The following is an 11,455-nucleotide window of genomic DNA, read 5'->3' on the forward strand; positions in this document are numbered from 1 at the left end:
TTCCCACGCGGGTCCAGTGCGGATTGGGAACTTCACACATACCATTGAATTACTTCACAGGCGTGTGCAGGTTTGCTCACGATGTTTTCCTTCACCGTAAAGCTCATGGTAAATTTCAGATGTAATTTCACACATGAATTTCGAAAAACTCAGAGGTGCGAGCCGGGGTTTGAACCCACGAAACTCTGCTTGAGAGGCGATAGGTCACACCACTAGGCCACCACGACTATTAATCGGAATGTGTGATTAAAATGTATTCAAGCCTTTGATGCGGTACAATATGAATTACCAACGTACACCATTAAAAATAATTCTAGATAACATTAACACAGGTGTTCAATCACACTTAAGTATGTACCTATCTGAAGACATTCTTTTGGATTTTCAAAACACCGTGTTTGTTTAACTCCGAACTTTTTTTTGCTCAACAATAGTAATTATTACTATAAAAACATTTTTCATACAAGTTTTTTTTGCTGATTGTACATTTTGTGGATTGTACTTGTTTTGTACCTACAACTAGATTGGAAGCAAACAAACAAATATACAAGATGAAGTTAATTAAGGCTTGTAAAAAGCACAACGACTAGCAGGTCTGGTATATCAGCTCAGCCTTGCAACTGAGGCAACAAATTTATTTATCATCGCAGAAAACTACATGCAGTCCTAAAATAATATCCATAAACGCCTCATACAATGTCGTCAAACGTCCATACACAAGTGACAAGAGGTCTCGATTTCCTGATAGTAAACTAGATTTACGACTCTCGCGCTATACGAACACTTTTATGATCACTTACAAGGAGATTGGTCATACAAAAATGTAATTTTCATCAACTGATTGCCATGAGTGTATTCTCAGCAGAAGGACAAGGTTTAGGTACTTAAGACAGCATTCGGCTAATGGTATTGAGAAGTCGTTTGGGAAAGTTAACTGCCATTTTATAGTTCTTTTGTGGCCAGCCCCCGTTTTTGTGGGCCAACTTTTCCAATTATAAGATAGTAAGTATTGCTGCAAATTTCAGTAAATTAGATCCAGTGTCACTGCTAATAATGTAGCTTAGTTTCGCAAATTACCGGAGTTCATTTGTTGATAATTCAGTTGTTTTAAATAATGGAAGAAGTTTTCAATGGCTGTAATAGTAATAACAAAGTTTTCCCGCTTGTTATTTTGTTTGAAATGTTTTGCTAATAAGCAAAAGTTGTTCTCGTATGAGCATCGAGGATGAAACCCTAATGAGATGCATGTTTTTCTAATCCATTGTCTTTTTTCCAAACACACAAAAATACATCCAGTGGTCGGTAACAGAACAGGAAACATGCCAATTTTATTATACATTGGTTTGATTTGCTTTCTTTGTTAGCATCGCCGTTTTTTTTTATTATTTATTTTTAAAATAAGCATAAACAATGTACGAATAAAACTCGCATATTAATAATAATAAATATTGTATAGTCTATAGTGTTACTCGGTATTCTGTATTTTAAAACATGATAATATGATAATAATACTTATACCATATTACGTTTTTTTGATATATTTTGTCAAGTTAGTCTGTAATATGGTTTCAAAGATTTATTGATATTATTCTAAAGTGTAGTAAAAAGAATAGCTCGAGGTTAATAGCAGAAAAGATGGTTGAGAAAGTTTCATATTTTAGTAAGTCGAGGGCATTGACCTTAATATAGCGATAGGAGTAGAAAGCAGCTTAAAACACAGCTGGTAGTTTTGAAAAGACTTTTTTAATAATTACGTAATAAAAGTGTAGTTATTCCGAAGTCCAGCAAAGGTTGATTACACAATCTATTGTAATATTGAAGGAATCTTAGTTGAGTGCACAATTGTTATAAAAAAGTTTACGTCACAAATAACAATATAGTCTAACTAAAGAGAAATATAAATAAATTTCAAATGGGAATCAAAGCTGATCCGATTTTAACAAAATGTTTGTATACTTATTGGATTTATTTTGAGATTTCGGGATCGGTTCGGGATCGGACACAAAGGATTTATGCTTTATTTATTTTTCTTTACGTATACCTTTGCTGCAAGAATAACATTGCATTGCATTGCCGTAAGTAAGAAAGTAAGTACCTAATAAGATAACTGTAAGACCAATAAACAACATGATATCTAATACTCGTAAATAAATCTATCTATCTACTCGTAACATCTAACAAATCGCACTAGTCATATCCATATTAAACTTGTGATCGCTACTTCAAATCCGCTCTCTAATTAATGATTAGGTACCTAATACGAATGTTTGTTCTCGGCTTTTGGACGTTTAATATGTATTTTAGTATGTATTTATTTATATAAGTATGTATATCCGTTGCCTAGCCCATACATAATACAATCTTTGCTTTGTTTGGGACTTAGTCAATTGGTGCCGATTGCCCCGGTTATTAATTAATTAATTGCTATAAAAAATCAGGAGTTACAAGTAATCACGGTCTACACCCCGTAACAAATATTATCTATTATAGTGAAACGTGAACCATTAAAAACCGTAATTTTTTGATCTTCAGTCTGACTTGTCTGTTTGCATAACGCATGAGTCTTAACTTGTATTGATAGAACCGAAGGAAAGTGTAGTAAAACTTTAAAAAACTAAACGTTACTTGTAATTAGTTTCCTTAACGTAAGTAGATATTATCTTTATTCCCGAGATTACCCCGGGCATCAGTGTGCTGGCGATACCATATTTCCCCCTAACGCGGGCCCGCGCAAAATCATTTCGAGACGCTCGTCTGCGCTCACCCTTTTTATAGCTCGGATGAATTATGACATAAAATATTTATCTCCTTTTGGGGATATGTAACGCGTCTGCTTTTTTCAGATGATAACATAGTAAATCCCCATTTTATAATAAAAACGAAAGGAATAGTCTCGCGGGAACAAAGAACGAAATAATAAACTTTGAGATCTGTGAACTCTAGTTCAACTAACGGTTGATGCTATTCTGGGGTGCAGACATTCTTTCGTTTTTCTTGTTAACATCACACGTACTACTATTTGATTTGTTCATTGTAAGGTGAAATTTTCTGGGAGATAGCTGACTGCACTCTATCCACTTAGGTAGAGCTTTTTAAGATTCCTGAAGGGTAACTTTACCTTTTAAATCAAGGAATAAAAATGGTACAGTTGGTACAGAAAAATAGCTGTGTTATTATAAAAAATAAAACTGATTAAATTAATACAAATAAGTTAAGACTTCCGAAAAAATTAGGCTACATAATATTAAGTTGAATTATAGAATCTTTGTATAGGTCTTTTAAAAACATTGTAAGTTTTGTGGGACCATTTTTTAATTTACGACCTCATATTTCGTAAATTTTGCTTAGAAGCGGAGTTCAGTTAACAGTGGATATTATAAATTCAACAATCATATCTATCAAAGCGTCTATTTTGATAAAACTATATAAAAACTTGTACGGAACCCTGGGTGCACGAGTCTGATTCAGAATTGGCGAATTTTTATTTAAAAAAAGATAAGTAACTAGACGTTACGAACCCCAAATTTTCCTCGCACACGTGTGACAATTAGCAACAAAAAAGCACCGCTTGAGGCAAAGCCGTACAATGGATGACGGGTATAATTTTCCCTCAAGCAATATTATGTTTGGGGCTTAGTATTAGCTGGGTACAGCAAAGCCGAATAAATTGTGGTTCATATAAAGGGCATTACTCACTCGTCAGTTACTCGCTGGAACGCCGCTTCCTTCATATTTTCTGCGGATCAAGCATAATTTGTCAAAATTTCAACGCTTCCCTTGCTGCGCTGAAGTTTTTTTTACATTTTCCTCAACTCGAATTGCTTACCTATATACTTGTTAAGGGAGCGTACAGGGAATTTTATGTTATTGATAATTTGGTTCTGTCTGATATTTGGGTGATTCTTTCGCAATAAATACGTATAAAATAAACTATAACAGACTTTCTTCATCGGCAATTAAGCTACGCAGTATTAAGCGCTCGGTTCAGTATTAAACGCTGCGTTAAACGCAATGCGTTTGACGCGCAATACGCGCATCAATTTGCATCAGCTGGTCTAATTACCAAACATACGCTTGCCGCTGCGCTCACCGCGCATGACAATGTTGAACCGAGCGCTTTAAGCCTCTCCTGTTAAACAAGCAATAAAAGCATTAAAAAAGCATTATTGTACATACATTTTTCTCAAAAAAAATGTTACAATGTGTCAATGGACATAAATTTTGATCTAGTCCCAAACTAAGCAAAGCTGGTATTACGGGTACCACGCAACGGATAAACATAACTCTTTAGTCAATAAATAAAACATCCAAGACGCAAGAATAAACAACTGTATTTTCGTACATCATTATATCTGCCCCGAACGGGATCAAACCCGGGACATTAATCTTCGTAGTCAGTTCGTTCGTGGAATTTCGAGTACTGTACTGTAGTTATCCCAGTAGCTGCCATCTTAAAATATATGAAATTACAACAGTGTCATATTTTTGGCATTCGCATGTCAATAACTAGGACGTTAAATAAACAAATATCATGGGACAATTGACACCAATTGACCTAGTCCTAAACTAAGCAAAGCTTTATACAATGGGTACTTTAATGGCAACGGATAATCATACTTATGTACTTAAATAAAAAACTTAAATGCATATAACATGCAAGGCTCAGACATTTGCCTTTATTGAGCGAATCGTAATCATAAGCCTATATTAATTTAGTTCAAATGCAATGAGTACTCTGACAATGTAACAATAATAAATCTCAGGTGGAACTAAAGTTTTCTTAGAAATTACGTAAATTCATAATGTTCAAACTTGGTTATTGTAAAAGTTTCGGTTTGATATAGTGTAGATGTATGACAAAGACAGCTTGACGAGTTTTTAAATGCTTTTTAAGATATACATGAACAGCAAACGATGTTAATTTTAACCTCACATTCGTACTTTCTGGTTGTTTTAGAGTTGTAATTTATTGAAATGACAGCAAAATTTGATTACTTTTAATAACTTCCGAGAGCTAGCCCTGGAATATTGTCAAAATAATAGTAGGCCAGAAAATTACCATACATTCTTTAGTTTGTTAACTGTTAGAGGAAACTGTGGTTTAATTTCTTGCGCCTGTTACAGGGTCCACCCAGTATTATGGGGCGTAAAACTGAATGCAATAATTAATAGGCATGTGAAGCGATTATAATGACCAACGTCAAAAAGGCAGGTCTTGCGTTATACACCTATTATGCATGTGAACGATTACATGATATCTACACAATGTAAGTTTATATTGTTGTGTAATGTGTGCCATCTGGCTCTATCTATTAAGCGCCATAGAAATAGTAGTAGGTTGAAAAACACGGGTAAATTAAAATCATAGATAAAAATTTGTTTGATCTTTTATCCATTTGAGTCAAACTCATTTTTTTTGCGACAATGTAAACCAGTAAAAAACATCACGTTTTATAAGACGCCTACTTTCCAAGTTTCCGCTGCCAAAAGTGGCAAGTAGGTAACTTTGAGTCTAAAGCAAAATATGAATACATTAAACACCCATACGCGTGTGTATATGGATATGAAAATGTTATTACATAAACGAACTTCATGAAGACAAGAGCTGGAGGCATTTACAGCTCAGGCAAAGTTAACTGCCATTTTGACACAGTTCTATTTCCCCGCAAACTGCACAGTAGATAAAAGCAGGGAACTTTTGAAAAGTAATGTTTGCCGAGTGTAGCAAAGATTTTATAATGTTTTGGTAGTGTCAAATGTAAGAAAAGTATAAGAGTAAGAAAACGCTTGGAAATGTTTATTTCCAGAGTAAAAAATGGGGAAACGAAAAAGTTTTCGAGTGGCGAACGTACCGGAAAATTTCTAACGAGGGAGAAGGGAATATCGTAAACAAGGTGAGGAATGATAACTAGTTTGCAGATAGTAGACTAGAGTAGACTTCACGGTGATCCTTAGCAGAGTTCAGAGTCTAAACGCGGACGACTTTTTCTTGACTTAACAATTTAAATAAACATTACTTGACGGTTTAGTAAATTGCAACAGTTTGAGTTAGGCTTGCGAGATATAAAAGCTTGTTCCACCACTCATGGATAAATTTTACGTGACAGATAAATGTGATACCGTTTCTATTTATTCGGATAATACAAATAGAGACAACACATAGATATCTGTAACATACATTTATCAATGAGTGGTGAAACATGCCCTTAATTTGAGGAAATCTAGTGAAGTTCGTGATTCCAAACTCATCGTTGCTTGCAGAATTAAATTAGTTATGTAGCTACACTGAAGACAAGTGCTGGTTGACAATTTAAGAGCAATGTACTCATAATGGCTAAACAAAGCACGTTGCACACCTAGCACGAATTATGTTTAATTTATTTATATTTATGTTTCCTGTTACCCATTGCTGCGCTGTAGGGCGCAACTAAGTAATTTTCCTCTCCTGTAACTACGGTCAAAATTGAATTAATAGTATATGTACATACGTGTTATATTTTATATATGTGTACTCACAAGAAAAAGTATCAACTGTTTATTATTGCTCGTAGGTCATATCTCAGCAGAATATAATAATGCACAACGACAGAATTAAGGTATCAAATATCCTAAACAAAATAACAAACAGAATAATTAAGCTTAATGGCACATACATAGTGGCCTCAGGGTTACCAATTCAGTTCATTGTTAAATCAGAGTATCATTACAGGTAGAAAAAAAGCTTTCTCTTAAAACAATAGTGAAACAAAGAACAAAATCGACATAAGTGGCTTTCAGCATTATGTAAAGGGGCTTCGACACGATCAACGTTTTACGGCAATACTCGTACAATGTCCAGCGCATCGTTCTTATTTTTTATAAAAAATCTCTTCTCTCAAATCAATACGAGTACGTCAACGAAGACGAGCTTTAAAATATATTTCATCAAATTTACTCAGAAAACATCGATTTTGAGGTACGAGTTTTTTTAAAGTATACTGACGATTTGATATCGTTATTTATTAGGTAGTACACTGTCTAAAAAAATCTGTTAACAGCAGTTTTGTTTTCGGACTAGTTCATCTTGCCCGCTCTCACTTGATCTTCCCTATGCGAAAGAAAGACACACGTCTCAAAAGTAAGACTAGAACATTTTAGTGTTTCTACTAGCGTCAACAGAAACTTGACCACTACCAGCTAATTTTGTGGTTAAAGCTCTATCTATCCCACAGCCATAGGTCATACTGGTGCGTAAAATTACCGCCACACATTGCCGAAAAAATGTGGATTGTCTAGCAACCCCTTAATATATCCTTTTGAACTCGCGGCTATCGTACTTTTCTCATCCTGTGGGAAAAAGAGCCTTTGACAAAGCTATCAAAACAACACAAGTTTGAATAATATGACCTTATTGGATATCAAACAAAGAACGTCTAGCATAATTGCAGAATACTACGCTTTTTAAAATGAGTTTCACCTTTATAAGCTCACGTTATTAACTAAGTACGAATAAGTTCCTTGGTATGTAAATATATGTCTGAGCACAAAAAAGTCTAATAAATCTCCTCAGGAATTCTCATGGCTTAATAAAGTACGAGCTGCCTACACGCGTCACTAAATCCGGATCCTGATTATGCACAAAATTGAGTACAACAAAAACGTACTGACGCGAAATTGACCGACAAATCCTTTACAAAATCCGGACTCCTGACAAGAATACGTTTTTCGGGACACTCGGGATCCCTTACCCCTTTCTTTGTTATGTAAATATCTGTGTCTGGCGAAAGTTTGCCAACAAATATTCCCTCAGTGCCGATCCATTAGAAAATGAAAGAACGTTTGCTTGAAGCGAAACAAGAGCCCGCACACGCATCGCGGCGACGCCCGCACTGATGATATTACACCCCAAATTCGTTGTTTGCACAACACAGAGTTAATATTAGTTCAGGACTAATGATTCATCTGCCTCGCCTTGAATTACTTGAACTACGACGTTTGTTTCACGAGTTAATTGTAAAAAGTAGCATTGACACTTCGTCTTATTGATCACGAGCCTTGAATATTAACGCGACGAGGAAACAAAAGTTTAATACATTATCGCGCCATCATTACGTTGTTTGGCACAATCCAGTATATAGTAATTACGTTGTTAATAATGACGATTGTCTCGGAGGAATAGGAACTATCCTTAAGCAAAGCGTGTTCGTGGAGCACCTATAGGCGCAGCGTACACAAGAAACGCGCCACCGGGATAGGAGACAAGGCGCCCATTGTTTATGAGGCTGACGTTAGAGGACGTCAGAGCTCAATTCGCTATTCAAACAAACATGTACATCGTTTCGTCTTACAGCCGTATCTAAAGCAGTCGCTGAACACGGAACGTTCCTGTTATGTTAATTTCAAATCCCGGACAATCAACGCGGGGCTGAACACCGTAGGGAATTCAAGACGACGACGTTTGTAAACTTATCTCGTCTTCTCGTTAGCGGGAGAGGCGAGCCTTCTGAATACGTAAACGTGTCATTCATGATTAAGCAACTGTCGCGACGTGGCTGTTGACAAAAACACAGCTCGAAGACAATCCTGCAACCCCAGCGGAGCCTAAAATACGAGTTACAGTAATTAGATTCCGTCCGACCAATCTGTGTTCAAATATTCAAACGACGACGGTGATCAATGCACGCACCGAATTTATTTAATCGTATCACGGGACATAAATAAATAGCCGTATAAAGCAATTTACAAACGTAACGCGAATTGCTACGTAGTACGTATATGTGTAAAGGACAGGGCGAGCTCACGCGAAGTTTGAGAAGCGTATCATTGGCGTCCCGGAGCGTGGTAAACGACCCCGAAAATTGCTCGCAATATATTCGGTTCAAGGGTGACCCGAATAAAGAGAAGGACGAGACGTTTGTCACTCAATATATTATTTACCGCGGACATTGTGGACGCGACCCGCAAAAAACGAGTCGCTCCGCACCCGGAGTTCCGAGATATGAATCTAAAAGTTAAGTAATTATTTATAGACGCTCTTGTTACTTTTATCTGCGTTCTGTTTGCAAAGAATGTTCTCAAATTGAATTTATGTTTCACAGGCCAATATTTCATTGGATTAGTTTTATTTTATTGGGTATTTTCATGGCGCAGTTTTGTTGAGTCACGTGTAATGCAATACATTACCGGGTGGAATGCCGTATATCTGAATGTGACAGGAATCTGTGAAAGTCTGCAGTCATTTAATTCCCTTTTTATTTATAACTTTTAATGTTTAACGGCTTTAGATACCTAATACTAATTCAGACAAATAATGACCAGCTTCAAATATGTATGAAAGAGTTAAAGTTTTTTATTTGATTTAGATAGTAATTATTAGACCAGTTTATACCTTTACTGTAGTTCTGACATAAACAATAAATAAAACCTAATTAAGGAATCACTTTTCTTCAAGTTGAAAATGCTTGGATATAATTAAGCGTGTAGTATTTAATTATTGCTATTTTTAAGTAGGTAATATAATTGTCAGAGTATTTCAGTCGTTTGAAGTGAATTATTTTCAACCTGGACAAAAAAGCGTGAGTTAAGTATATTTTTGGATGAACTCGTTTCACCTCGCAGTTAGTGTATACGACCTTTCTGGCTCACGATTTAGTTTCCTCAGCTCACTCCAATCACTGGCCCCACACAATACATTAAGTAAGAAGGTTTTCAAATATAATGATATGAAGATAGATCCTCAAAAAGCTGCTGAGTGTCGCGCTGTACCCTTATCCGTCTCAATTTTATCGGGGTCTACTCAGCTTATCCTGTAGACACGACTGACGTGACCAGGCGTTCGTGTTTCCGAGACTTTTCAGTTTATTTTGGAGGTTACTGCGGTAATCCTTTGTGTACCATCTCCGGAGATACTCGCTAATTTATTAGTCTTTATTCTGTGGACGGATGGCTTGGCCGGTGAGCATTTACATAAAGGTTTCATGTTTATAGCTGAGGTCACGGTTGTTAGGCAAACTAATGCATTAGGAATTATTAAGATTATGGCTTCCGAAGCTCACATTACTGTCTACGTTTATAGCACTGGGTTGAAAAGTGTTTTTGAGTATTTGCATTTTATCTAGCTTTATACCAGTAATGTGGAGTAAAAATGTTCGTTAGGAAATCCGGATACGTGTTAGCTAGGCACAACTTTGGATTAAACACCGCGTAGTTTGTGCAAACCTTTGTCATACTTGTCACCACTGATGCGACGTAAAATTTAGGCAACCCTATGGGAAATACGGTAACCTTAGTTCTACTGCGGATATCATCATTTCTGATTCTATCCCGCAAAGAAACCCCGAGCATCATAGCCCTTTGAGTAACTTTGAGCTTCCTCATGAGGCCCATCGTTAGCGCCCACGTCTCGGATCCGTATGTCATCACTGGCAACACACACTGGTCAAAGACTTTTGACTTCAAACACTGCGGTAATTTGGATGAAAAGACACTGCGAAGCTTCCCGAACCTGCCCAGCCGAGTCGGATTCGACGAGTGATCTCTTTCTCGAAGTTGGACCAACCTAACTGGACCGTTTGTCCTAGGTATACATACTCGTCAACAACTTTGAGCGCAGAGCCTCCGTCTAATACGGGAGTTGGCACAACATGGACATAAGATATGACTTTTGTCTTGCCCATGTTCATTCTCAGGCCAACTCGGTCGGAAACTTTGCTGAGGTCAGCCAGCATAGCACTGAGGTCCTCCATGGTCTCAGCCATGACTACAATATCGTCGGCGAATCGAAGGTGAGTGAAGTACTCGCTATTAATGTTGATGCCTCGTCCTCGTGTCGAAGAATTGCGAAACTGAAGTGGCAATGGGCGGGGCACATTGCTCGCAGGACTGATGGCCGATGAGGTCAAATGGTTCTCGAATGGCGTCCGCGGACCGGGAGACGTGCTGTCGGTAGGCCTTCAACAAGATGGAGCGACAACCTGGTTAAGATCGCGGGATCGCGGTGGATGCGATGCACAAGACTGGTCTGAGTGGGGAGCCTTGGGGGAGGCCTATGTCCAGCAGTGGACGTCTTTCGGCTGACATGATGATGATGATGATGGGAAATAAGTTATTACCGTGCCATTTGTAACCTCTTTGCTTGGACTTAAACATGTATCACGTTATGAACTATGTCTTTCCACGAATAAAAAACCCCTGAGCTGCAATGCTAGAAGAAAAGACGTTACCTGCTTGTTAGAACATTGTTTACGAGCAAGCGTGATGAAAACAATATAATGTTACTTTGACGTGTGTTGTGTTAAAATCGTAATGAACTACAACTTTTTAAGTTAGTCCTCCATACGACACATTTTCGTGTAGAACCCACAAAGCAATTATTAAAATATAATTACAATAAATTAACTTTAGGAAGTATTAATTTACTTTACGTATTTCTAAAGCAAAAACGGGTCCCTTGTTGAATCGCTTTGTTGTCCGTACA

The sequence above is a fragment of the Choristoneura fumiferana genome, chromosome 6 (genome assembly GCF_025370935.1).
Source record: "Choristoneura fumiferana chromosome 6, NRCan_CFum_1, whole genome shotgun sequence".
Taxonomy (NCBI): Eukaryota; Metazoa; Arthropoda; class Insecta; order Lepidoptera; family Tortricidae; genus Choristoneura; species Choristoneura fumiferana.